Here is a 23,903-nt window from a genome sequence, read left to right as displayed (position 1 = left end):
CAAATTGAGGGTCAATAGTTTATGCAATATCTCCAGATTCATGGGAAAAATACTTCTCCCATAATACTCTCTCTCTCTCTCTCTCTCTCTCTCTCTCTCAAAGAACACAGAAGCAACAATGCCCCAAATACAACAGGAAATTTGTGAAGCCAGTGTGATATTGCACTGTAGTATTTCATTCATATTAACCTACAACTCTGCTGAATGAGCCAGCATTCCATGTGATATACATAATACATACCTAAGAAACTAACACAAGTGACCTATAACCTGAAGAGCTGCTGCTAATCAGAGAGAAGCGAAGAAAAGACGAGCTGTACACACACCATCGAATTTAACTGTCAACTCAGAGCAGACTTAAATCTTTGCTGGCCAGATTAAAGCAGGGAACGACTTTCCTCCTCCGCCCTGCTAGTTTATTTTTATCATTTTGAGGTGGGAATAAAGGTACTTTGAGATGCCATACCAGGCAGGGCACGAAGGAAAGATGAAAGCAGAAGTGCAATGTCATATTTTATGACTGTTTTCTTTCCCTCAACAGATTTAGATTTAGGACTAATAAACACACACCAGTTCACAGAGAAACTTGTTACAGGTTCCATCTGAATTAACAGACTTTAGGTAAACGTCTTCATGTGACAATCAAAAATAAATTAATGTAAAAATAATTAAAAATAAAAAAACAAAGCTCTGAATGAACATCTAAAAGCAGCACTGCACTATGAACTAATGAGAAGGTGCTGCTGAGTGTGTGTTCAATCAGGATTATCAAATTAGCATATTTATATTAAATGACCTAAAATATGCACTTCGCTCATATCACATAATCCAGCAGAAGGTGTAAATTGTGTCACTTTATTAAAACAAGGAAAATCACAAGGATGAAATAAATTTGTATCACAATCTTAAATGCCTCAGATTTGTTTTTATTTATTTACACTCGATAATGTTTTCCTGTTGATGATACCGAATTAATGAATATTTTTCATTCCTAAGATCCATGTAAAGGTGGGAAATAGCAGATAATTAAACAGTGTGGATGAGCAGAAGGAAAAAGGAAAAAGTATAACAATATATAACAATACTACTACTATTACTATCAGGGGCAGCTCATATCTATGTTCTAGAAGAGCTAAGCCCCACATCTTTCAAAGATTAAGTATAAGGTTTCTTTTTGTATTTTTTTGCAATTAACAAATGTCTTAAAGAGGATTGTTTTGGATTCACAGAGATGATAAGTGACTGTCATGCCAGGTGATAAGACAGAGTGACATGCCCCATACATTTGAGCTTAATTTAGGCTATGATCTTTCATCCCGTTTCGGAGACGCTTCCATTATACATCGTCAGCAGCCGTGTTACGGACACAGTCGCAGGTCGCACTGTCTTCTTATTCTTATTATCATCATCATCATCATCATCATCATCATCATCATCAAAACGTCAGGATAGGTATTAGTCAACCTAATAATTCAATTGTTGAGCTATTAATAGATTTTAGCCCTCCCATCTAATATCACCACTGGTTACTATTACTACTACTACTGCTACTGCAAATCATCGTCATCACCATCATCATTTATCAAGTGCTTTTCAAATGATTAAAAAAAAAAGACCAACTGCTTTACATCCATTATATTAAACCTAGTTATTGATAATGGCCTTGGGACAGACCCCTAATGGCCCAATTATTTTCCTATCTCAAGGCTAAAAAGTTTAGAAATGTATGTTATATACAAAATAAGTATATGTGTTTTTTTGCCTTCAAATATTATGAACGTTTCCAATTGCAGTTGCACATATACAAAATGAATACGTCTGCTTCACTTTACGAGATCATACACTGATTGTAAGTAGCAGATATTTCATAATGATGTATAGCCCAGTTGCTTTAAGACATTGTTTTAGTCCAATGTAACTGCATTACAATCTTGCTCATTTTTCTTATTAAAAAGGGTAATTCAATCAAAACAGCTGCTTGGAGACAAGACAAATGTAACATTTCTAGTACACGGCTGGCTGAAAACATAAGTGAGATTCTGTTTAAAAAAAAAGAAAAAGAAAAAAAGAAATCATTGTTACACAAATGATCCACCAGTTGATCTGTTAGTTGAACCAGTTTGGTTGAACCAAAACAGGAGTGCTTCTTACTCTGGAGTTAAAAATTCAACCTCACTGCCTTTCCTCAGACTACTATTTACAGCAATTCTCTGAAGGATGCAGCAGATTGAAGCGGCTGCTACTCATGTGATATGTGAGGCACTAACTTTTCAACATATCAGTCATTAGTGCGCTTTTTCTCTTGGCGTGCACCCATACGCTTCTCTGATTAACTACACAAGAGAGTAATTGATGTTATTCCAACTTTTATGCAAGGCATAAAACAAGTATGTGTGCCTAATTTGAGGTTGGTGCTAAATGAGATGTTACAATACGACGCTGTGTAAAACAGCTGTTTCAGTTTAATACTCCAGCCGTGCATCATAGCCACGTAGCCAGAACAAGACGGCGTATATCTGTAGGGTTATGCATCTCAAGAAATCTGAACGTGCCAGGCGGTAGTGTGAACGTTTCATGGAATTTACACTGGTGAGCAACATTGAAAATATGGCAGGCACTCCACATAAATGGATTTAAAATCGTTGATTGCTGATATGGTGACATTTTTGACGAGAAGTCATTTAACATTTATAGAAGGAATCTCCAGTGTCAGCACTCTGTAACAGTCCGAGGTCAAGTTTTCAATCATGGGAGGGTCTTCAGGATGGAGAACTTTGTGCTTTGCAGTTTAACAGGACAAGCTGCTAAATTGATTCAAAGATATTCCACAACATAAAAGTTTAACAATACATTAATCAAAAAATTCTTACCCTTGGTATAAAAACACATCAGGATGTGCTGTTACTGGAAAATAATCAACTTCAACTTCAGGATGATAACGTGACCTGATTATTTTCCTAGAACAGCATACACTCTTGTGTTTTATTGCAGGTCAGAATGAAACGTGCACATTTTTACCAAAAGTGAGCTAATTACAGTCCTACGGTCCAACGAAAGCCAGGGTTTATATATCATTAAAAAATTTCTGACTCCTCTGCTGAACATAACAACCCTTTCCCTGGCACCATGAAACTTGAAACAGGAAGTAACGTGACCAGTTGAAACAATCACTTTACTCGGCATGCAGCACCGAGCGTGAATAGCTTCCACATCACAAATTCAGTTGAAGCGAATCCAAGACCAGGCCTGTCACAATAACTACTTTTGTTGGACGATATATTGTCCCAGAAATAACTGTGATAAACGATATTATTGTAATTTTAAGTCCATTTTATTCCACTGACATAATGATAATATAATAGCATAATACTACAAGTACACGCTTTCAAAGAGCAATGAACTTTTAATTCTTAAGAATATTCAGACATTATAAATACAATATAGTGAATTCTTTAGGCTTTAGTTATTCACTGTCTGTGTTTTAGTGCATTGTTATGGAAAGAGTGCATTTACGACGTGATTTAACATTCTACCTTAGCGCTTTCTTAAAGTTCAAGTTCACTTATGTATCCGCATCATTTTGTGTGGAAGCAAGTTGTAATATTACGTTTATGATTAATCCCATATGTGTATAGGATGTGTCTGGATGAGTTAATTAATCCGCTAGTAAAGCACAGCAGTTTACTGGTGTTCATTCACTGTTCGGCTTCAGCTCAATAGGAACCCCTACTATGAAGACTTGTAGGCCTTAACACACAGTAATTTCCCTCTCCTACTAAAATACGTTGTTAGAAACACAAGAAATATCTTAATTACTTTTAAAATCCCTAATATTAAATACATATTTTAACCTACGGAGGCCAACATTACGTGACATGCGCAGTGCACTCTGAATCGATGACGTAAAATGGTTGCACTTGAGCACTCAAAAGAATTAGCTCACAGCAAGAAATTAAAGCTGTTCTTGAACCATTTGGAATACATGCATGGTTTTGGTCTTTTTTTTAAAGGTGGACTAAATATTTCTTAATTGGATATAATTACAATTATAAATATAACCTTTGCCAGTGTAACAAGACTGTTTTTGTCAGGATGTCATGGATCATTGGATTACTATGAGGCTTCATAAGAGTTGCCTCCATTTTGTAAGTTTTTTGTATGTTGGTGGTCTGACAGAGACATTGATTGTAGCTGCAATTGTGATTGTATCTCAAAACGGTTTATATCAATCGAATCGTAAGAATCTTAGCTTTCCAAAGATATGTGTACCTTCGTACACTCAGAAGCTGTGTAGATAGCACAGATTTGCTCATAACATGATGACAGCGCACTGGCTGTTGGAATTTTAACAGGATAAAGTATACGATGGCGAGATGGCTGATAATCTCTATACATTATTGATATTAGAATATGTTTAATCATAAAGCAATAGTTTAATCCATATCAATTCCTTGAACCAAAAAAGCTCTCGGTTGGCGTAGAGATGCAATTTCTGCACAGACACCATTGATTTTGCCCCACTCTCGCCTCCTCACCTCTCTGATCGTCTTAATTTTGATGTACATTTTGAGTAGTGTCTTCTATATTAGCACTTATGTTACGCTCGACATGTTTACATCTGTGTCGGGTCGCTGGAGAATCAAGATTGTTGCAACAATTTAACCTCACTACCCAGAATGCATTGCGACGTAAACAGCATTGGCAACCTACGAGTGCAAGGATTTGTCTTATTTTAAAAAAAAACTGACATCCAGATATATAAATTAGCGAATGTCAGCGTTAATCTGATAAGTCATGCAAGTCTTTATGTAACTGGTTGTAGTCTGCGTTGTGTGTTTTATTTTATTCGAAGAAAAATAGGCGGACGGCAACTGGGTCGACTCTTTGTTTATTCTCTCTCTCCCCTCTCTCTCTCTCCCATTCAAAAATAACACAAAATACCTGTAACATACCTGTTAGATTTATATTCGAGGTTCCCTTTAAAGGGAGTCAATCCCTGACATTTTTGACTAGGACTGGATTATTTAAAACACTAGAACTATCCTTTCTAGATTTTTCTTCTTCAAAAAACGTTGTTAGAGCATTTTTAATATCTTGCGTGATATTTTTTCATCAGCATATATTAATTAAAAATTGGTGCTACACATCACAGTTTTTGCATTTGAATGTGCATTTCTAGTTTTAATTCAATGAATATTTGAAGTTCTCATTTTAATTTGACAGCCCTAAAGCAGATGAGAGGACAGAAGCAGCGTGAATGCTAAAATGTTGGTGACATTCATTTTTATGTAAACAAACACGCATATAAACACAGCGGGCAATATCAAGGTCAGCAAATATTATTGAGGTTATGTCCATATAACGTATGATTAGTCGATAATGTAATTAACGTGACAGGCCAGGCCAAGCCAAGACCACCATTGCAAGCGGACCAGGGATTGGTTCTCTGTTGTACCTCCAGGCTCTGGAGTAATAAGGAGTACCTTATTTTCAATCTTGAGCCGAAATAAATGGTCTGCGTTTCTTGTGTCCATATGCAAAACCAATATAGGGTCAATCAACATACACTCTCATATCAGGTCTAAAAATGAATGTTGATTGAATATTTTAGGCCAATAACAAGCTGATTATGAACAATGCTCATATTCAGACTGGTGCAACTCTTGTACAGGGGTTAGGATGACAGTATTCTTCTCCGACCGAGCGAACAAAATATGCAGAGCATGCAATATCAGTGCTCTCCCACTGGCCAGAAAAATGTAAGGAGCAATTATGATAGCATTTTCAGCATGTACTGTTTCACTGTTTCACACAGAAAGTATGATTAATTTCTATTTCGATGCTACAGCATGTCGAATCCAATTACAAACCAAAGAAAAGTGCTCAGACATTTTAGAACATAAATCCACAAGGTTACAAGGCCACCTCACAACACATTGAGCAGACAATGGAGTGGCTACTGAGCACCATTTCCAGAGATGATGAGGCGGAGAGATGAAGGATGAACATAATTCGGCATACACGCACACTCCTCGCTGGTCATAATTACATTCTCAGGGCGGTCGTGTTGCCTCGGCGGTGGACAACTGTGCATTGCTGCCAAAAATGTGGTTTTGTTTTCGCTTTACCCCATTTACAAAGAAAACGGCAGACAATAAGGAAGGACAATAAGTTCAGGACAATTACGATCGGGGCTATAACTCTGTGTACAACACTCACACACTATACTGCTTTCAGAGGACCTCATCCCTGACTAATTGTGTCAAAGCAGAGGAGGGAGAGATAAAGCAAACCAGTGACAATCTCTTTGAGTTGACAGAACTGTAGAATTACAGCATGAGAAATGGAGGGAAATCAATGCGTAGGACAGACAGATGGGCAATAATGTCCTTTAAAGAGATATGAAATGGACTAGAATGACATAAATGGTGCTTTGAAATGAAGCTAATTATTTAAGATGCTTTGGTGCCCTTTAAAAAGTTCTTAAGTGTTGACAAGGGGGGCTTATTTGCAATAAATGCTGAAAGCTACAAAGCTAATGAGATTACAGACGGAGAGTAATGAAAATCTCATGAATCCAGACAAACACACACACATACATACGTATCAAAGTGTATAGAAAAAATGTTTTTTGTTGATATTGAAAAACATGTGTAATACAAAAGAAGGGGGAAAAATGCAAATCACTATTGGGACTATTGGGAAAACATTGAGGAGACCAGTATTTAATTCAGGGAGAGATTTTCAAACAGGACAGACTTCTCCTTTGCTTTCTAACCTCATGTACAGTGGCACATTTCAAAGCCTGGACTAAAGACCCTAAAGAGCCATGGAGCAAAAGCAAAGCCTTACGAGCCTCAGTCCAAATGGTGCTCTCATCTGTGCCATGCAGAGATGAAGAGGCTGGAGGCATGGTTATAGATGTCTAATGCGGAGAGTGACACTGCTGTGGCGAGCAGAAGGGCACAAGACAGCGGGCCTTGAGGCTACTGAGTGAACTCACGCTGTTTTAATATGACACGTCGGTCTATTACAGGCCATGCCAACCTCTCATCATTTCTCACAAGCTGAGCTCCAATGAACCAAAGAAATGATTTGGCATAGATGTTGGCATGGACCCATGGCATTTTCAGAAAATAAAATATGAAACAGAACATAAAACCACTGTGATAGTAACTAATAGTGGCTTTTTTTTTTTTTTTTAACCTAAACTCAATCTGATAATATGATGGTATAGAATTGAACAAACGGCAGATTATAAATGAGATGCACGAAGTCACTGGAGCATCTGCTTTAATCATTAGGCCTACCAGAAATCGGAGATTCTTCTCAATAGTAAATGGTTTTCTTCATCAACATAGCTAAAATGGCATGTTTTTTCTTCCTTACTGTCTGTAAAAAGTAATTATCATACAAACCTGATCGTTTTCTGGCTTATGAGTGAGCAACTTTGTAATTTGTTATTCTAAAATCGTCCATGTGCTCTGCCCATTACAACCCCTTAAGACCTGTTCACACTGGGGGTTTTTTTTGTGTGTGTTTACACCCATGCATTAAACACGAGCGATGCACTTGTTGAAAAGCAGAAATACCCCGGTACACAAGGTGGCGCTGCACAACTTTCCATTTCTGACACTCGCTTATCACTGAGAAGACGAAGAAAGCCAGTATTTACGTCTTTGCAAAAAGCTGTTCACACACTTTTTACAAATTGGCTAACTGAGATTAGTACATAATATCTATAAGCACCGGCACTAACTACAGCAAGTGATATATAATATTTTTGATCTAACATGTTCTACATGTTCTGTCGAAATGTAAGGTATTTGGTGATTTGGCCACTGCAACAAATACTTCTTTAAAGCTAAATAGTATATACTCTTTTTAAATAAACAATGATATGAACTAAGTCACAGCAATAGCATTAACATACCCAGAAATCTTTTTTTAAGGTCTTTAGTGTATAAGGCATTGTTCTGCCCAAAAATGTTAAAGTTTCTGCAAATTGATGAATACTTTATAAGCTGAATAAGAATACTCTTTTTTAATACTCAATACTCAATAATGGGGCACTTAGCTATTTGAATAAGAGGTCAAGAATACTTATAACAAAAGTGAGTACACCCCTAAGTGAAAAAGTCCAAATTGGGCCCAAAGTGTCAATATTTTGTGTGGCCACCATTATTTTCATATTATTTCATATTATTATTTTCACCATTATTTTGAGTGCTGAACATGTGCACTCAACTTCTTTGGTCGACCCTGGCGAGGCCTGTTCTGAGTGGAACCTGTCCTGTTAAACCGCTGTATGGTCTTGGCCACCATGCTGCAGCTCAGTGTCAGGGTCTTGGCAATCTTCTCATAGCCTAGGCCATCTTTATGTAGAGCAACAATTTTTTTTTAGATCCTCAGAGAGTTCTTTGCTATGAGGTGCCATGTTGAACTTCCAGTGACCAGTATGAGGGAGTGTGAGAGCAGTGACACCAAATTTAACACACCTGCTCCCCATTCACATCTGAGACCTTGTAACACTAACAAGTCACATGACACCGGGGAGGGAAAATGGCTAATTGGGCCCAATTTGTACATTTTCACTTAGGTGTGTACTCACTTTTGTTGCTAGCGGTTTAGACATTAATGGCTTTGTGTTGAGTTATTTTGAGGGGACATCAAATTTACACTGTTACACAAGCTGTACACTCACTACTTTACATTGTAGCAAAGGGTAATTTCTTCAGTGTTGTCACATGAAAAGATATAATCAAATATTTACAAAAATGTGAGGGGTGTACTCACTTTTGTGAGATACTGTATATATATATATATATATATATATATATATATATATATATATATATGCCAGATACAAAATAAATACAATGGACTATCAATCAGTGGATTATCATTTGCATATTTGCAGAGAAGAGACAAAGAAACAATATATAATATTCCTTCCCACAACTCCCTCTTATCAACATATTTGTAGTCACTGTGGTGTTTATAATAAAGTTCTCTGTGTTCGGACACCAAAGACTCCAGCAGCTCCACGGTCATCTTGCTACTTGTTGGCATCTTCTTCTTTGCTTCTTTTTCGTCTTCTTCTTCTTTGTCGGCAAGACAGTTTTGTACTTGAGCACCATCAAGTTGTACTTTTATGTAACTTTAGCGGCTCTGAGCATGTGAACAAAAGCGCAAATCTCATTGGTTGGCCAGATTTTGATGAGGTGTGTAAAAAAAACAACTAACCCCTTCACGTTAAAAAAATTTGATGCCACGCATTTTACTTGGGGTGTGAACACTCCCATTGACAGCCATTGGTGCGTTAAACGGACCGGTGTGAACGGGCCTTTAGTTAAAGCTTTCTTCTACAATTGTATAAACCATTAACCAAATTAAACTCTATTTTTTTTTAGGAAAAGGGGTTCTGAACATAATTACTTTGTGCATATATTATTAATAAATTACATTGTGCATTCTGAGATGCTTTTCTGCTCACCTCGGTTGTAAAGAGTGACTGATTTACCATAGACTTCCTTTCAGCTCAAACCAGTTAGGCCATCTTCTCTGACCTCTTTCATCAGCAAGGCATCTGCAAGCATTCCATTTTGTTGGGAATTTCCCCTTCTCTGGTTTATCCGATACGATTGCAGAGTGTTGCAATAGTGCTATTGTTCACGTTGCATGTGGCAGTAAAACATTACCAGTGCTGGGTAAATTACTAAAAAAAAGTAATCCACTACAGATTACTTATTACTACTTTAAAATTGTAATCTGATTACATAACTGATTACTGCATGTAAAAAGTAATTAGATTACTAATTACTTTACTACAAAAATAGACTACAAAGTGAAACTCACAGTTCTTTCAGTAATTTGAGCACGCGTCAATGTATGACATGATCAGAAAAAGTCAGATTTATCATGACACTTGCTCCGGTGTTGTCACTGTTTGTAGTACTATTAGACCGATAAAATATTAAACTTTTCTAACTAGGCTAGTTTGGTGTCACTAGCCAAGGAGAGGCACAACTAAGCTATCATTGTATGAGTCTATACCAGCTGTTACACAGCCATGCAAAGTACATGATCTTTCCTTATGCTCTGCTCATATCATGTTCACATAAAATGGAACTCATATAGACATTTACACACCTTGGTTTTCCTGCTCAGCATGAGAGGAACATTACACACAAAAGACAATATTCCTCTGCCCAGGAGAGCAACCATCAAGAAAAGGTGTTAAAACCAATCCTCACCCAGGACAACTGGAAGCTGCTAGAGACTGGAAAATGCTGACAGATGTTGATCAACGACTTCTTTTTCCACCTGAGATTGTCACTACAAACCTTTGACCAGATATTGCCTTGTGGTCTGGGTCAGCAAGCCTTGTTCACCTGGTAGAGTTAACAGTACCATGGGAGGATGTTGTAGATGAGGCATATGAGAGGAAGAAACTGCGGTATGCTCAACTAGCCACTTAAACAGAACAGCGAGGATGGAGAGTCTGGGTTTACCCGGTGGAAGTAGGATGTCGAGGATTTGTGGCACATTCTACAACCCGGTTTCTTAGAGATGTCGGATTCAATGGCCAAGAGTTGCGTCACACAGTGAAGAACTTATCTGAAGCAGCAGAGAGGAGCAGCAACTGGCTGTGGTTGAGACGGAAAGATTCTGGCTGGGAAGCTCAAGCACAATAGAAAGAAAGAAAGGCTGAGGTACAGGTAAGTAAGCTGGGTTGAGTTGAGTGGGGGACGGTGGGGGGTGATGCTGGGACGCCAGAATCACCGCTGAGTCCTCTTGAGGTGTTGTGGGCTAGTCGACGAAACACTGAGGATGGAAGGTGCCCACTTGAAGACCCCAGAGATGTACCCTACTTAGCTCAATCCAGACGGTTGTCAAGCTGATGCGCTGGGGAGACTTTGGTTCTTTGGTTGATCCCCGGAGCCTGCATTGCAGCCGTTGTGTGTGCTGATGCGCTAGGGAGGAAATAAGCTGATCCCTGGAGCCAGAATTATACTTCAGCCATCAACACCAGACAGAAGGATATCAGTATATGGAAGGAAATGGATGGAGACACATATGGATCACATTAGTTTGCTGTGAAGTTACGTCTTAGTTGGTACTTATCTTGGCGAGAGCCAAGTTCACTGGCCTAAAATCAGCATGAAGTTTTAACATCTACTCTCATGTAATGGAAATCATAGTGTTTCAGTTTCAATCCATTTACTGGTTAAACAAAATCGGCATATTATCCACATTTCCTAAGAATCAAATGCATCTTGTATTGTGTGTGTGTATTGTTCCGTATCCTTGAACTGTCTCATTGTGTGCCTAGAACATAAGTGAAAATCTTTCCTATCTAAAAAAAAAAAAAACAGTATGGGAGGTATACTTGTAATAAGGATAATGAAAACCAGTAGATTGTACAAAAAAAGCCTGAAAACTCAAGAGGCTCTCTTTCACCTCTATCACTACTGAGAGTTGTTTGCAGAATGCTAATTGCACTGAGAGAGTAAACTGATGATTTGGATGACTATACTCAAGGGAAATCAAGTGAACTCCCTAAAATGTGTTAGCAACCCAGCAAGGACACCGTTAAAAATACATTGTGTTTTCCACTAGTTTCTGATCTAAGACAAGGCAGGAATGAAAATTAACAAAAAAAGACAGTATATATTATAAACAAATCATGTGCTATGACCTTCGCAGTTATAAGATCTCAACCCTACTGAACACCTATGGGAGATTCTGGAACGATATTTTATGCTGGTTTTATACTTCCAGAATTACAAATTATTACTGTGATTAATTTTAATATTATTACTTGTCACACTGTATAAGAAGATCCCAATCCAATCTTGGTTAAATTCGATAACAGGTTAATATATGTCCTCTATGTGTGTCAGATTATACGATGAAGCTCCCTTATAGATAGACCTGTAATTGAAGAGGTTTTTCTTACAGCATCTTGTGTGATCTGGGTTTGTGTGGAAAATGGGCTTACATAAACAGAAATATTGTTCAGTAAAACTTAAGTGATAAGAATTTTTTTTTCTTCATTAGCATGTTTCATGTTTATGTTTTGCCATGGCTAGTAATGTATTCATTACTTTTTTTTTTTTTTGCCATGGCTAGTAATGTATTCATGAGTTCATTGTAGGTCATCCTTCTGCTGGTGGGCAAGACTCCTGATCTCAACTTGCTAACAAAAACATTATATGCAATTTTATCCACCACAGCAAAATCAGGCCAAAAAATTGTACAGTGTATAGCTCTCTACAACCATCATTGGGGGGGGGGGGAAATAAACAATTGAGGAATTGAGGGAATATCGTATAGTGTTAACTTTTAAAATAATGGTGTTTGAGCCCTCCAGTACAATTCCAGAGACTTGTAGGATCTATGCCAAATTTCATTGAAGCTGTTCTGGAGGCTTTTAAATATTGGGTTTTCCTTTAATTTGTCACCCAGCCTACACTAGTCTTGGATGTGGCTTATCAAGTTGAATGAGGTAGACTGCAATATACATTGCTCAGAGGAGGAGCAGAGCAGCCAGAAAGCACAGTGCTGGCAGTCAGATAATGTTGGCATCAGGGCTAATTAAACAAGGAGAAGGTTTAAGAAGAGAAAGAGGATGAAGCTCCTTGCTGGGTACCGGATTAATTCTTCGAGTTCGATATGTGCATGCTTTACCCAGATAGTCAGATGCACAGTCAGGTCTGGTTCGGTTCATCTTAATCACATTTAATTGACTTGTTAAAAGTCATCAGGAACAGTCAATCATTTGCAGCATTTGCAAAAAAATTATTATTATTTTTTTAAAAAATCAGCTTAAAAAAGAACAAAAAAACCCCTCATCTGTCGATCTCAGCTTCTAATCCGGGTTTCCTCAGGGATCTCAGAGATCTTGGAAACCTCTCCAACTCGATGTTGTACATTAGTGGTGCTTTACTGCTTAATCTTTAATTTAATTTGATGCTTTGATGCAGCGGGAAAGCTGGAAAATGGCCATGTCAGCAAGGCATCTGTTTGATCTTCTCTAAAACAAGTGAGAGGCAATGTAGGTAGCTACAAATTAGCTCATCCCTTCAATCACAGTGAGCCACCGTGGCAGACAGCTCCTCCTTCAGAGATCATACATTTGCTGACTGCAGTTTAATTCGATCCATAAGCCAAAAGGAAAAGGAGCTTTAAATGGAAGTCCTAAATTGAATTCCGGAAAAACTAAAAGTCATGATAAACCTGGCTTATATGGATCAACAAGTCATGAGCGCTTCTTCCAACCCGAACCCTGGTAGGACACATTGAAACTCTTTTTGCTGCTTGTACGTAAGAGCCCCAGGATGGCCTTAAGCAGAGAGTGTAATTAGTTTGTGCTGTAGACCATGGTCCCCTAGGCAGGGGTGCTAGGCAGAGTGATAGTACACGCAGTAATCCCTACTAAGCCGTGTGGTGGACGAGGGAGGAGCAGTGTAGTTAGCCAAGCTGCAGCTCTCTGCATGCCTACTGTGTCTGTCCCTGCCTGATTAAAACCTGGCATTCAGACCAGACACACAGACAGAAAAACTGCCAGACACCTTCATAGCTGACCTCTTCTAGCACGGGTCATACAATGAGACCACTTATATGGGTGTTGCTGGTCTTTCAACACCTCATGGCAAGGCACGAATGCATACAGGGATGCATTAATACACCTATATACACAAGAAATGTATCTATCAAGAAAGATATGCAGGGTGGCACGGTGGCGCAGCAGATAGTGTTGCCAGCACACAACTCCAGGAACTCTGATTTGATCCTGAGGTTGGGTTACTGTCTTCATGTCTCTGCGTATCCTTTGGGTTCGCTTCCCTCCTTCCAAAAACAATACAATAGGTGGATTCCCTATGCTAAGTTACCCCCATGTTTACTGAAGCCCCATCCCATCCACGGGGCCAGGATATTCCTGCCTAATGCCCAGTGTTCCTGAGGCTCCAGATACACCAAAAACGCTGATTAGGAAAGCACTGACTAAAGATGAATGAATGGAGGAAAGAGATGTAAGATACCCTGCCCAAAATCCTGAAACAATTCCCTACTTGAGGACTTTTCATTCATGTTGGGACAGCACATGATAAATATCTCACTGAGAAACTGGACAGACAATACAGGTTCTTGAAATGGTAGTTTGTTCACATGGGTGTTTTTTAAGGTTTGAATGATATATGATTAAGCTGATAAAATCAGTCAATGTACTATTATTCCACAGAATCGTTTTATTGATTGATTGATTCATCTCCAGTAACCACTGTATCCTGGATGCAGTAGATCTGAGGCTATCCAAGGAACACTGGGTGTGATGCTGGAATACACCATAGATGGGATGGCAGTCCATTGCAGGGCACCACAAACATACACGCACATACTCACACATAGAGGCAATAAAGCCAGTTCAAATACTGGGATGTTTTTGGGAGGTAGGAGGACACCAAATGGCATAAAATAAAATTGATGTCCAAAACAGAAGGCAAATGAGATGTGGTGATGAATGAGAATGAAATACACAACTTTTTCCAGTAACCAAGTAACACCTGATGTCTTTTATAGTCTAGATATCAAGCAACCAATGCGTTTGTAAACAAATACACTTTCACATCTAATTTCATCCATCCATCCATCTTCCATACCGCTTATCCTCTTCAGGGTCACAGGGAAACCTGGAGCCTATCCCATGGAGCATCGGGCACAAGGCGGGGTACACCCCTGGACATGGTGCCAATCCCTTGCAGGGCACACTCACATACACATTCACACACATTCACACACTACGGACACTTTGTACATGCCAATCAGCCTGCCATGCATGTCTTTGGACTGGGGGAGGAAACCTGAGTACCCGGAGGAAACCCCGGCAGCACGGGGAGAACATGCAAACTCTGCACACACGGCCACAGTGGGAATCGAATCCCCGACCCTGGAGGTGTGAGGCGAACGTGCTAACCACTAAGCCACCGTGCGCCCACATCTAATTTCAGATTAATCTAATTCTACCCCATATGTGGTTCTTCCTCAAACTGTTGCCAAAAACTTGGAAGCACACAATTGTTTAGGATGTTTTTATATGCTATAGCAGTACATTTTCCCTTCACTTGTCACTAAGAGGCCCAAGCATGTTTCAGCATGAAACATGCCCCTGTGCACAAAGCGAGATCCATGAATACACGGTGTGCCAAAGTTGAAGTAGAAGAACTCTAGTGGCCTGCACAGAACCCTGACCTCAACCCCACTGAGCACCACTTTGATGAACTGGAATGCTGACTGTATCTCAGGCCTTCTAGCCTGACCTCATAAACACTTTTGTGGCTGAATGGTCAAATTTCCACAGCCACATTGTAAAATCTAATGGAAAGCCGTCCCAGAACATTGGTCGTTACAGCATAGCTAAATCTAGACTAAATCTAGAATGGGATGTTCAAAAAGGATATATGGGTGTGATGTTCAGATGTCCAGAAACTTTTGGTGTACTTAAAGCCAAATAATGCCACATCCACAGTCCACAAAATCCCCCAAATGCACAGAATGCAAATAATTTGTTTGACCATTTGTCGAAAGTTGAGTGATTTAGTGAGAATTTGCCATGTCACTCTGACAGGAAACCAATGATGTGCGTAGGAGCAGCTGCAACAGTGCAGTGGGTGGTGCATATACAAAACATTCTGCACCTTTGCACCCTTGATGTTCCATGACACAGAAACACAGTATTCAAGATGACAAATTATTATTATTATTATTAGTAGTAGTAGTAGTAGTAGTAGTAGTAGTATATACAATGAGGTCCAAATGACAATGGAAATCTGGGAATTTAATTTTTTCATTTACAACTGGAAAAAAACAGAAACGTTTAGAATTTTTAAATATTTAAAAGATAGAAATAATATTTAATATTCAAGATTCTGCACTATTTATAGGCCCCTATTTAAGTATGCATATTAGTGATATAGACCATGATAACTGCTTTGTACAAAAGGTCAGATTTTCCTCATGCCTAATCTCTTCTATTGAAGCATGTGTCCAAATGACACTGAAGGATTGGATCATAAGGTTTCGCATAAATTTGTGGAGTCCATGCCAGCTTGAGTGCACAATGTCATTAAAGCAAAAAGGAGACTTACAAAATACTAGGAAAGTCTGAAATTCATGTAAATATTTTAAAGATTCTACCTTTCACTCAAGTTGTTGTCAGTAATATACTTTGTACTTAAAACTGTTGTACTAAATTAGACAAGAGTGCAAAATAGAAGCATTTTCACTAGTGCTCTCAAACTTTTGGACCACACTGTATATTTGAATTACTCCACCAGGTTAGTAATTCTATTTGAACTGCTGAATTATTGTAGGCTTGACTTATAATTATTTTATATCAAGACTGAGGTTCTGCTGTCATACCAGTGGAGCCCTGTTAAACTGAAGCTGTTTTTGGACTCAACAGTCTTTTAAGATTACTACTGGTCACACTTTATGAGACGATCCCAATAAATATCTTGGCCAAATTTGTGTCCTGCATGCCATATTATAAAATGAAAATCCTCTCTCTCTCTCGCTCCATCTCTGCAGTCATAGAAAATGTCTAGGTTTTGCTTATATCATTCAATCAACACAGTGCCATACTGAGTGCTGGGGTCTTACTGTTTGAATTTTTCATGGTATGATATAAATGTAATGGTTTAATGAACCATTTAAAAACAAAAAAAGGTGGTGGTAAAAATTTTATTCTTGTAAAATCTTTGCACATCTTTGTATATATAACAAAAACAACAACAAGAAAAGATCAAATCCCATAAATTAATATCCCATTTCTTAGAAATATATTTTTGAGAACTTTTCCCTAAAATCTCTTACATTGTCACAGTATTACATTGCTGTTGTGTGATGAAGAAAGAGTCTGTGAGGAAAGGAGGCTAGCACTGTAACACCTCAGTCTATGAACAGGTCCTCCCTCTATCAGAGGGTGCCGTCACCTGAGTTTTAGTGGCACTTCCTGTTTACAGATTTATGAGCCATGTGTCTCATACAACACATTGTGAAGTATTGTCAGCATTATTCTGCTTTACCAAGCCATTGCTGGTATCATTGTTTTCTTGTGCCTTGGCCTTCTGCCTGTTTATTTGATATTCCGTTTTGTCTATTGTTTGGATTTGTTTGCTTACTCGTTCACCTCTCTGTTTGAAACCTTGCATGGACATGGCTACAACCTTGCCTGACACCTTGGATGGTTTGCTTATTGTCTTCCTCAGTAAAGGCCCTTTGCATTTGGATTCTAACACACCTCCCGCTATGGATACCTCACAAGCACGGCGGTGTGCAGCACTAATTAGATACTAAAAATAGATAGTTTAGGTATGATCAGCAATGACATGTTCATCTGTGCATTTGATATACAGTACAGCAGCTTTTTTTCCCAGAGTGCCTGGTGTTTACTATAAACTCCCCCTGTATATACACACTCCTGTTTCTACTGCAGTTAGTTCTATTGCTGTGGAGAAACAAAGGTTGATGTACAGTATGATGATTTAGTCCAGAGGGAGGAGAATTGCAAAAATATTTGGATAGTCACATCAAGTCACAAGGGATGAGAACCATTGGACTAAGGATCTTGAAAGATAAAATGTAGGCGTGTGCTTGTCCTGCTCCAAACCAGTTTCCCTGTGAGCCAGGAAGAACAGACTTGATCTTTATTCTTCATGACCGCAGCTAGGAGATGTAGCCGAACAAGTCTCAGGGCGCCCAGGGGTATTTGCGCTTGGTATCGGCAAACCCATCTGTGTCTGATTTCCTTAGAGAGACACAAGGGCTGTGAAGCATCTCCCAGCTTTTCTCTCACAGCATCACTTACCCTCCTACAAACAAGACCAAACAGGACAAAAATCCTCATTCAATAGGACGGTTTAAAAAAAGAATGTTTGGAATACGTTCCAAGAAAACTGGGTCCAATTCAGAACTAACAGCCAAACGCTTGAGTTTTTGTTTCATGCAGTAACGTCGCTGGGCAGCTCTATACATAAACTGTTTGGAGTATTGCTCTCATTCCAGTAATTTACACCTTGTGAGAAATCCATTGTTTAAATGAGATAAAGACTGACAAAAACACCTTCAAAGAATAGGGGGGAAAAAAACACAGTATTTTTTCTCTGGCATCATTTCCATAGCAGCTTTCAGAGGACTAATCACCAAATGTAGTAAACAGAAAAGGACATGAGAGGCCAAGAGAGGATGAGAGGGTGACAGATCAAAGTATGAAGAGAGCGCCTATGGTTAGGTGAACAGGCTTGGAGAAAATGCCCCAGGGATTCTGCATGCTGTACAATGCTTCAGCGACTCCATCAACAGTGCCAGTGCAGGTCACTTTGAAAGCCTTTTGTGATGCTTGCGGGAGTGATTAAAGCTTTCAACAACATTATTCTTAAACTGACAATCTGCCGGAGGGAATAGAGGAGCTGGAGAAAAATGGGCAACATTAAAAATTAAAATCATTATGTTCAATATTTATAATGACGGAATTCTCACAATGTAATTATGGAGTCTGACAGATTCATTTTTTTGACCAATTTTTACATGTTGACTTGCTTGCTAAACCAAACACTATGGGTGTTTTAAAAATCAACAATCAATATTAACATGTAAAACTATAGAAAAAACAGTAGACCCTCAGGGGCGCACATACAATCAGAAAACTCTAAGGTTCTCCTGTTAAAAAAAAAAACCTTTATTCACACACTGTCTTCAAAAATTTTATGACACTTTGCCTTTTTTTTTTTTTTTTTTAATGTTCCGATGTTCAATTTTCAGTGTTCACAAATGCACCTTAAAGCTCTGCAAGAGGTCTTTCATTCTGGACCAAGACAGTGCTATCTGTAATAGAATGGCTTGTCCAGTCACCCAACCTTAACCTAATCCTGCTCTGGGATGAATCAGACAGAATGGATTGAGAGATGTGTCCAACTTGCTCCGCAAACCTCTGGGACAAACCTGACAACATGGCGTAGCATTGCTGAAGAAACTAAAAACAACAACAACAACAACAACAAAAACTGTAAAAAAAAAAAAAAAAAAAAAAAAAAAAAATCATGTGCCCTGCAGTTTCATTGTCATTTAGTGACTGTCATGAATATGTGCATGTCGGATAATATAGTTTTCTGAATGAATACAGCAAATATCAGTAACAATGGAATATCACAATACAATTAACAATAATATCAGATTTATTTGATTAAAACAGTATTGTGGAAGCACCACAACACTACAAGACAACTAACTAAATAATATTTAAGGAACTCTGCCAATCTAGATAGCCAACATAAAAAAGCTTACACAAGCTAAGAGGATCATACAAAATCCAATTTTAAGGAACAATATAGCTAGCCAGGTATGTACGATAGCTAGCTAATTATAAAACAAATCCCCAAAACTAGCAAGCTATCATTAAAGACTAGTGCATCCCACATAGTAACAACATACACAAGGTCTGGCACTGCAGAATTTCCATGTAAACGGATTTAAAAATGCAGCTTTTGATATAGTGAAGTTTTCTGTGAGGATATATATATATATATATATATATATATATATATATATATATATATATATATATATATATATATATATACACACACACACTTATTTTAAGTATTTTGTTGGCAGTCTCAGTGCTAATAGTGAAATGTGACATTGTACTTAATATGTACTAATATATTATATTCAACTCATTTAATCGTGTTTTTATTCTAAAAGCAGATCTACAGGGAGTTTGGCCTCATCACGTAGGACATCAAAAGAGTAGCTCCTTAGCAGCTAGCCAGCTAGTATAAATAACATTAATTATGCTAATGAACAAATGACACCTGTGAAACTCACCTCAACATGTCTTTTACAATCATGTAACCCAAAAAGTCGCTGTTGAAAACCTGCAAAACTGTTATTTTTGACACTTTAGTGTAATCTGTGGTGAAGTGTATTGTGTATTTTCTTTTCTTTTTTTTGGACATTCTGCCATGACGCTGCGTAACACTACAGTGATAATGAACTGATGGATGAACTGAAGAGAGAGAGAGAGAGAGAAAGAGAGAGAGAGAGAGAGAGAGAGAGAGAGAGAGAGAGAGAGATCGACTTTAAAGCCCGCACTCAGAGAAAACTGATAAGTCTACCTAGCAAAAAGAGAAAGAGAAACCAATCAGGATACGCTCTCTGTTAATCTCTTGCTTTTGTCACTCGTTCTCTGTTCCTATGGTCTCTTGCTCGCTCTCAAAATTGTCTGTGATTGTTTCTGTCTACCAGCATCTCTATGTTATTCATAAGAATATGATGTGACTGATTTGGATCCACAGGCATATCCAATGATTCCATGGGGTTAATTAATCGAATTTTGTTATTTGTTTGGTGATAGAAAAGAAAAAAACAATTCAAGATGTGTTCTTAATGGGGGGGGGGGGGGGGGGGGGTTATCTACTTTGTTTCACTCTATCAGACCACCCCATCTGTGATCATATTACTACAATTACTAGTAATATACTGTATATTATATTACTATAATTTCTACATACAAACTTAATACATTACTGACTTTTATTTTCATTTCATTATTTCTTTAAAGAAAGTCCACAAATCTTGATGTAGTGCTCTGCCATTTCTTAAGGTTGAAGCAAAGTGGAAACATGAACTTTGTGACCCGGTGTGTCAGTCTAATTAATGGAATAAAAATAGCTATAATAGACATCTAGTGACAAAAAAAAGAAAAAAAAAATCCATTTTTGCAAAGGTCAGGATTCCTGTCATGCGATTACCTGATTACTGAGAGAACAGTGCTCCTGTTTTATTAAAATACCCATTTATTAAACCAGTTTGAAAAGCTAGATGTCCCTGAACTTTTGACAGACAGGTTTAATTACTGACTTTGAGTGAAATAATATAAATGAAGTATAATCAATTAAACAATAATCAGTCTATTGTCTGTAAAGGCCTATAAATTACCCAGTAGCAAGGAAAAAAGTAGGGAAAAAGCAAGGAAGTAAGATGACTAATCACTCACTTTAGGAATAATTTTCTTACCATTTATTGCATTCTAATAATGGCATATACATTACAAGAAGGGTAAAAAATCAATTTCTCCCTTCAAATCAGATTATAAAATGGTTTTAGCCTCAGTATCACATTCACTGTAACCTATCACCTCCCATAATTTGACTCAGGTTGAATGCATTCTTCCTGGCATTTGGCCTCTCTGTAATGTAGTGTTATTAGATAATTCGAACTGAAATATCGGATGGTCTTTCTGCGTGCTTTGACTTAAGTGTTCTTGTAATGTAAAATTATCTGCATAAGCATTTTAAAGAAATGTATGTACAAGAAGTTCAATTTCCAAAATGTTCCCTTTACTGCAAATGATCGCAAAATAGTTGAGCTATGTAGTCATTTGGTTTTGCCCTGAAGCTTTAAGGCTATTTTTTTAAAACACATATCTTTATTGTGTATTTGTGTATGACATGTTATATCTGGAAACCCACTTTCCCTGCCTTTCTCGATATTGATGTGCTTTAAATTCTACAAAATGTAAAAACAAGTAGAACTTGAAGCCAGCAGTGTTGATGGAAATGCCTGTGCCACCAAGTCGAGTCTTTCTTCTGTCTAATTTGTATGCCTGAAATACCATTACAATATACAATATACAATATACAATATAAAACACACTTCAAACTGAAAGGAAACTATTGAAGAGAAGTTATTTCAGACATTTGGCCCTGGTGTGACCATAACCTGGGTTGAACCAGTTCATCTGCTGGGTGCAATGATAATTCCATATAAATCCTACAAACATTCAACCAATCCTTCTTGAGATAACACAGTAACAAATATAACGGATGGACAACCCGAAAACATCAGTCATAATAAAAATGACACTACAGTATAAGTATAATATGTTATGATTTCTCCTTGAGACAGCGCTGCAGTTTGCAGTAAGCTCGGAAAGCCAAGTCGGTTGTTTTTCTTTCAACCTTTTCGGTTGTTTATGACTATGACTTTGTTTACTGTGGACACGTGCGTTTGTTTTGATTATGTTCTGTCTCCGCCCCCGTTTAGTCATCGGTCATTTTCCGAAGGTGTGTCAATAGTGTTTCCAGTTGTCCGTGTTTACCCATGATTACGTTACTCATTTAAACCCCTTGTGTCTCTGTGCAAATTGTGAAGTATTGAGTTTAGCTCATCACCTAGCTCTCGTTTCTCGTTTCCCGGTTATCGTTTCATGTTTCATTTTATTAACCTTGTTTCTCATTTCCTCGTTTTTGATTCCAGCCTAGCCCAGTTTATACCCAATTGCCAATCGCCTGACCCATTGCCTGTTTTGACCACGTCTCCGTATCACAATTTGGATTTGTCTGCCTGGCTCTCTCTTTAATAAACGTCTTTATCTGCATTTGCATCCGTACTCACTACAATACATCCCGGAACATCACAGAATACTGTGCATTAACATGGATACAACAGGAAAGCGAGGAGAGCATCAGGCAGTGTACATGGGGATATCTGGCCACCTTTCATGTCAGTCCAGTTTCCCAGTGGACTGCCATCAGCCTCCCGGAGGAGAATTGTGGATTGTGTGACTACCCGAGGCAGTTCTTGTTCCACAGCCAGATGTACTTCTCAAGCCTAGCGCACCCCAAGTCGGACAAGAAACAGTGGCTTGGGTTCATGGTGTACCGGTGTTATGGCCCAGCCCATGACTGGGTGGAGCATCTGGCCAGTACAGGGTCCAGTGCCCTCTATAATGTAATGCAGTTTGCAGAACTATTCTTGGAGGTATTTGGGCATCCAGGGCAGAGCAAGGACCTGGATCAACTGTTGAGGATAATCAGTGTGACGAACAAGGCTGACCTGCCATTCCACACCTATTACGAGTGGATTGACAGGGCAGCCTCCACAGCTCAGCTTCAGGCTCCAGCCAACAGGGCAATGGTGGAGGTGACACGACCTGCATGACCGAGGCTTGCTGCAAAGAGGCCCAGCTACAGTGTCCCACATGCAGGAAACGTGGGATCCAGGGATCATATTTCTGCTCTCAGGGGTGCTTCAAGAGCAGCTGTCGTCCTCACGAACGGCTCCACAAGAGAGCACCTGAAGAGCTCCAGCCAGAGGTCAATGTGGCGACCTCAGCTCCAGAGCTCCAACCTGAGACCCACGAGGAGGGCTCACCTGCAGAGCTCCAACCAGAGGTCAATGTGGCGACCTCATCTCCAGAGCTCGAACCTGAGACGTACGAGGTGGTCTCACCTGCTGAGCTTCAGCCGGAGGTCAACGTGGGACCACAGAGCTCCAGCTCGAGACCTCTGAGATGTTTTCACCTGCTGAGCTCCAGCCAGAGGTCAACGGGGTGACCACGGCTCCAGAGCACGAACCTGAGACCCATGAGACCAAGTTCTGCTCACACCCGAGTCTGCTGACAAGGACATCCAAGTTCTGCTCATGCCCGAGCCTGCTGACAAGGACGACCAAGTTCTGCTCACGCCCAAGTCTGCTGATACGGACGAAAAAGTTCTACTCACACCCGAGTGTGCTGACATGGACGACCAAGTTCTGATAAAGCTCGAGTCTGCTGACAAGGACGGCCTAGTTCTACTAATCCCTAAAGCAGACTTCATGACTAACCAAGTTCTCCTCATGTCTGAGATGGATGACACAGCCAACCAAGTTCAGGCTGCAAAGTCGATGGAGAACGACGCTCAGACTCTCTGCGTGACTAATGCCACTCAGCCACCCTGTTCTACTGAGGAAGTTTCTCCATCTCCCATTGCAGCCAAAAGCTCCATTTTGCTTCCCTACGCTGCCGTGGATGCCTCTACGTGAAGATTCGCTGAGGACGTCGCTCTGCTTTCCTG

The 23,903-nt window shown here is 39.1% G+C and overlaps 1 protein-coding gene across 11 annotated transcripts in view; it reads right to left on the bottom strand.

Moving 5' to 3' along the window:
- The window catches only part of ncam1a (neural cell adhesion molecule 1a), a 318,752-nt gene that overhangs the window by 121,952 nt on the left and 172,897 nt on the right, over positions 1-23,903 (bottom strand). The gene's annotated exons all lie outside the window — the stretch shown is intronic.

Source organism: Ictalurus punctatus, chromosome 18, assembly GCF_001660625.3.
Source record: "Ictalurus punctatus breed USDA103 chromosome 18, Coco_2.0, whole genome shotgun sequence".
Lineage (NCBI taxonomy): Eukaryota > Metazoa > Chordata > Actinopteri > Siluriformes > Ictaluridae > Ictalurus > Ictalurus punctatus.
The sequence above is the reverse complement of the archived record's forward strand: the minus strand, read 5'-3'. Positions and strand labels throughout refer to the sequence as shown.